The 6,000-nt window shown below is 37.9% G+C and overlaps 1 long non-coding RNA gene across 1 annotated transcript in view; it reads right to left on the bottom strand.

The window, feature by feature from the left end:
- Positions 1-3,986: 3,986 nt before the first annotated feature.
- Positions 3,987-6,000, bottom strand: part of LOC131273248 (uncharacterized) — a 39,095-nt gene continuing 37,081 nt past the window's right edge. The window contains exons 2-3 of the long non-coding RNA XR_009180395.1: positions 5,014-5,140; positions 3,987-4,372 (exon numbers count right to left, since the gene is read on the bottom strand). This is a non-coding gene — a long non-coding RNA (uncharacterized lncRNA). The remainder of the gene's footprint in view (positions 4,373-5,013; positions 5,141-6,000) is intronic.

Here is a 6,000-nt window from a genome sequence, read left to right as displayed (position 1 = left end):
AATTAATCCAAAAGAAGTCAATGTACACAGTAAAGCTAGTTTCCTGAAGTAAGTTTTAATGAATAATATATTAGTCTTAAGTAAGCTGCTTAGTTGGTTCACAGTCTTAACTCTAGGAGCAGGTATTTCCTAGAGTAAGCAGCTAAGCTGTTTTTTAAAGTAGGGACTTAGATATATATCTACATCCACTATTATTTTACTCAGGGATAAGCAGTTATGCTGGTTTCAGTTCTCCCCAGATTCAAATCCAATGGTCTGACCATTAAAGAAACATACTTCTCACTACATCATTTGTCACTTACATCATTTGTCATCAGAGATTTGGTACTCATTTAGGAATAAATTGTCAGAGAAGCAGATTGACAGTATAGAAGTTTGTGTCTGGTATTTCCTCTTCCAAATTATCTGGATTTAGAATACAAAAAGGTGTTAGTCCCAAGACTGTTAGAGCCAATGGAGAAATTCTGTTGCTAGTGGTAATCCACTTGGCTAAATATGCGCTGTTCTGATATACACAGGGCAAAGTTTACTTTGTTCCTGGACTAATTTTGTATTTGTTTGAATCTGTTTTCCCTTGTGTTAAACAGTATTTTGCATTCTTATTGAGCCTTATTCCAAAAACATTTCCCGGCCTTCCATGGTAGACTGCTCATCACCCTGAGGAACTGTGAATTCAGAGAAAATTACTTGGGCACACATTTCTGCCTTAAATTGTGTGAGGTCATTTTTCCCCATTGCAGTAATTTGAGTCAGAAATTTGGTGGATCACAATCTTCCATGCCAAAAATGGAGCTTCGAACAGAGAATAAGCATTTGATTAAACTTCACTGAAGCAAATCAACTATCAGAATAACTTTCTTCATTATCTGTTTACTGGATTAAGAAAAACAAAATTCCACATATTGAAATAATTCATTAAACCAACTTTGTTGCTTTTGCTTGTGAATTAGAAGAAACCCCTGACTCTGCACTCGAATGACCAGGAATTGTAGTGGAAATGTCTCAAAAAAAATTTAAAATTCCTAGTAAATATAGATGGTCTCAGAAAAATGGGTACCGTAGACTCCACTGAAGAATATCTAAAAGGAAAGATCTTCCTGTCGGGAAGACTTGAAATTTAAGATTGATATAATGTCTTCACCAATGCTTGAATATTTAAAGCAAAAATAGAAAACCAATTTCAGGGTAAAGTCTAAGATTACACATTTTGTTTTTATCAAAACTCCTTCTCACCGGGAAAAAAAATCCTATTCTGGTAAGGAGAAAAATTAGACTTCATTATGGAAGTTTCAGTTATTTCTTTCAGAACATAACAGTTAGGATGAATTATGCAGTCTTTGCACCTCACTATCTTGTGGGTGTTCTGTTATTTATTACAGAGGAAAATGCTCACCTTTTCTCTACTACAAGAAATGCACCTCCGTGGCATATGTCAAAGGTCCAAAAACCTCTCTTTCCTATTAAGGCATGATTAAACTGATGATTGTTAGGAGGAATGATCAGATTTAATGTGGACAACTTGTTCTTGTTAAGAGTATGTTTCTACTATGCAGAGAAAGCACTTTAGAGAAACATAGGATCCAGGAAGGCTTCCCCTGTTTACTGTAGCTTGTCCACTTTATCTGAAATAAGCAGATGGAGGAGAGTGGAAAGAGACAGAACCCACAAAATGTAAATGTTTGAAAATAGTTCTGACACAGTGTGGCTTTCTCAGAGCCTTTATTTCACCTGGAAGATCTTCTGACTGCACTGTAAAAATGTCAACTCCAAAAAACCTCTCTAAAACCCAGCCACAGATTTTTCTGAACTTAAGATACACTCTGCTAACCCATCCTCTTCTTCAGCCTTTATCTACTCTCGTAATTTCCAAGAGAGTGAGTCAGTGGAAAGAAAGAAGCACTATTTCAGCACGTAGCAGGAGGAAAAATCAACAACCATAGCAGCTGTGTACCCAGGGACTAGTCGCTTTTAGAAAGACGTCTATTCTAGGCATTTCTGGTTATATAGGAAAAAAAAACCATAACCACGAGAGAAGTGAATTTCAGCCTCAAAATTCTGGGAAGGCAAAATTGTATGTCTTTGACAGCTGAAAGAAAGTTTCATTCTTTAAACTATTTGCTCCCAGAGCTCTCAATTTTAACAGTTTTGAACAAAAACACCATAATGCGGTGTTAAGTAGCCGGTTAAATACACTAAAAATTAATAATTAAGTTCTAAGAATGATTATTTTTCCCATAATATAACCTAAAATCACCACAAGAAAAGTTTCATTGACTTTACTTTCTACCTTTTTCCTAAAATATAGTTTAAAAGTTCATAAATCCCTAAAATCATATCCCACATTTAAAAGATAGTTCGGGGTATTCTGGTGTGTAAAGATAAAGTCCTTCACATAAAGTTGAAATAATTCTTCTACTTATTATTTTCAACCTGCAATGGGAAGAAAAGTCTTCATCAAGGTAGCCCAGAAATAATTAGGAAAGATATTATCACTTATCAAAGGTAGTAAGAGGCATTTTGTATGAGGTTGGGATTTTTGTATCCCTTAACAAAGATAGGTGAAAGACCTCGTTCATTTTGAAGATTTCTTCCAGTGCTGTGCTTTTACGATTCATGGCACTGGATTCATTGTTATTATTGAGTTCATACTAATTGTGCCGGGTGCTGTATGGGTGCTGTTGTGTGCTGGCTTAAATTATGGCTTTGCCATTTCCTCCCTGGGTGAACATTGGCAGAACTGTTATATCTTCTTCAAGACTTGATGTCCTCAACTGTCAAATGGGTATGTTCAAAGCCATGCCTTCCTTGTAAGGATGGCCTTATTATCCTACAAAAGAATTCATATTGGCTGACACAGAGACTCCTCAATAAATATTACCTACTAGCAAGCACAGATCTCCAAGTTAGGTATTTTGTGGATCCCATAACTTTTAAAAAGAGTACAAAGAATTTTTTAAATGGTAATACTCAAAGGTTGTGAGATGTTGGTAACTAGAAGTTTTATGAAAATGGAGGAATTAATGGGTAAGTAGAGTAGGGCAATGGGAAACAGGAGAAAGATGAAAACAAATAATGATGTCAAGCCAGAGACGGTTTTCTTCTGCGAGTTGATCATAGTTTTTCTCAAGACCTAACCGTGGGGGATTGGGGCTTTCAGATACCAGGTTCAGAGAAAAGTAAGTCCCTTTACGTGTTCATTAGAATAATGGAAATTATGAACAGTCTTGGCTAATGTTTGCAAATTCTCTCCATTGCCAGTTTTTGTTAAAGACGCAAATCTCATTTTTTTTTGTTTACTCAAATGGAACTCATGCCTCCTTAAGTAGAAACACCTCCATGTACATTTGTGCTTACACGGGCAATGAGAACATGATCACTGAGGTGAAGAAACCAGCGTCCAGGGTAAGCGTGGCCCTGGTGAAGCTACAAGGGTGGAAAGCCCTGATCACCGCCAGACAGGGTATCGCGACACGTCCATGGGAGACCAGATACCACTCTGTGCTGTCACTAGGGATGGTCACTGTTTTTCTAATTTACCAAGTTCTCTTGGCCTTCAAACATTTTGTCATTCACTGTGGTATGTTCCCATGCATATTATTATCGAAGAGAAATGTCATTGCATAGCAAAGAATGGAATATAAGTGTGAAGACATTTGCCCAAATGTGTGCAGATTTTTATGCTCATTTAAAGTGACAACTACTAAGTACCCAGGGGGAAAAAAGACTATATCATAGGGTCGATAAAGAATTCTAGATCTGAACATGATGACAATTTCCAAATTGTAATATTGTCCCTACCACCCTGTCATGGGCTGCATCTGTTGGTCATTGAAAGGTACCTGAGATCTTTGAGAAGTCTGTTATAAAGAATTTAATTGTGTATTTTAACTAGCTTTATGAGCTGCTGCTGTTTACGTTCTCTAATGAGCTCATCAAAGCAGGAGTGAGTTGGCAGTGGGAAGAAAGCTAATTAAACACTATTCAGGTAGTTTTATTGACAATGAGGCCATCTGGTTGATTGTCACAGTGGGCATTATAGAGAGCACAACATTTCGGAAAAAACACTGAAGCCAGTAAAGAAAACATCAGATTAAAAATGCCAGGCTTGACATTCTTTCCATTTGACATGTCTGGAGGAAGTTTATCATTTTATCTTTTGAAAAAACATTAACTCCTGTCGTTGGATAACTTTGTAACAGATAAGTAGTCCTTTTTCAGGAACGACGTTGTTCTTTGAAAGAGGCTTGCATGGAGAATTCGGTACTACAAGATGTTCATTTTGGATGTGGGTCCTGCAGGCCAAGCATTCAGTTGAAGTGTCCTATGAATTCAAAAAGTTCAGCTTCGCCCATGGCTCAGTCACGGTCCTTAGCTGTAAGCAACAGAAACAGGCTAATTAGCTAGGGGGAAAAAAACATTTATTAAAATATATTGAATAGCACACAGAGTTATCGGGGGGACTGGAGAACATCTTTGAGGCCAACCTACCACGGCATGTCTAAATCCCAAACCTCAGAACCAACCTGATGAGAAGCTCCACCGCGGTTGCGCGGACTTCTACATCTGCTGTGCTCGCTACCACGTGATGCCACTTTGCACCCTGCAGTGTTTCCACCCCGTCCCCGCCGGCTTCTTCCTGGAGGCGCCAGCCACCAGTTCTTCACTTCAAAACTAAAGTCTCAGGCAGGAACTCTGATTGATCAAACTCAGGTTACACACCCCCAAGAGAGGTAGGAATTTACAGCTACCTTGAGGTGATGAGTCTCATACATCTGAACGTTTCCCAGTGATAGCCCTGAAGATGCCTCAACAGAAGATAAATGACCCTGGAGTTAGGATGACCCTATATAATTTATTATACATATTAGAGCACTTTTGAGAGTGAAGGGTAGTACTAGTAAACAATGGCTAGGAAAATAGCATAAAATAGTTATAATAAGAAAAAAATAGGAAAAATAGGGGGAAAATAGGAAAATATTTATAATCTGTGTCACCCTAAATAAAAATCATCACCTGATTATGGTGCCAAAGTTTTCATGCCTGAGGTATTCTTGGTACTGCCACAAGCCTTTGACCGTCTGCCAGCTTGTTTTGCTGTTCCCAGGTGAAAGGCTGCAACTCTCGGGGCTCCTGGGAGAAGCTGGACAAAAATGGCAGATGATATTCAGATTTAGGACCAGGAGAGAATCATCCTGCCTCAGTGTTTCTCCCACACAATCCAGGCTTTCATGCAGTGGGATTGGTTCTGTGATATTTGCCAAGCTAATGTTCCAAGCTCTTCAAATAATGCCAGTAAAAGTACATTAATTTAATATGGATATGTTTCAACTAATATTGCATATAAATTAAAAATACTTCCACAGATGCCCACATGAGACCTGCACCATGGCTTCCCACTGCTGTGGCAGGTCAAAACAAACATAATTATGAAAGCGCAGTCCTTAATTAAAAAAAAAAAAAGAAAAAAGTGGAAATAGATAATGTTTCAAGCATATATATCTGTTTTCCTTTTAAAACAAAAGGAAGTGAAATTTTCCTGGTCTGAAATATTCTACTTCAAGAATAAACGGATTCTTGTTGGTTTCCTTGCTCTTTGACAGGTGTTTCTCCTCTCATTTCAGCTCTTAACAGGTCCAGCTTCTCCATAACAGACGAAATGTAATTGTGGAACAGCACTCCTCTTTTCTGTAATATTTCAGTAAAGTCCCTCCTGAAAACCCTCTCACAAAATTGAGATGTGCCACCATTTAAAACTAGGCTGTGTTCATTGAGCAAGAAGATTTGTGAAAGTGCTCATTTTGTCGTTATCATATGTCTAAACATTCTTTGGCAGTATTGCTTTGTGTCTATAGGGTCTCAGTGAAGATATGAACTAATGAAAATTCATGATGAAATGTTATATAAGCAGTGAGGACATAAGTGCTTTAACCCAAATGGCCACCATGTGTAGATTCAAATTCCTCTCATGGGGCCAGTGCAAAAAAACTGATCATAAAGTGT

This window comes from Dasypus novemcinctus, chromosome 14 (assembly GCF_030445035.2).
Source record: "Dasypus novemcinctus isolate mDasNov1 chromosome 14, mDasNov1.1.hap2, whole genome shotgun sequence".
NCBI classification, from domain to species: Eukaryota; Metazoa; Chordata; class Mammalia; order Cingulata; family Dasypodidae; genus Dasypus; species Dasypus novemcinctus.
The sequence above is the reverse complement of the archived record's forward strand: the minus strand, read 5'-3'. Positions and strand labels throughout refer to the sequence as shown.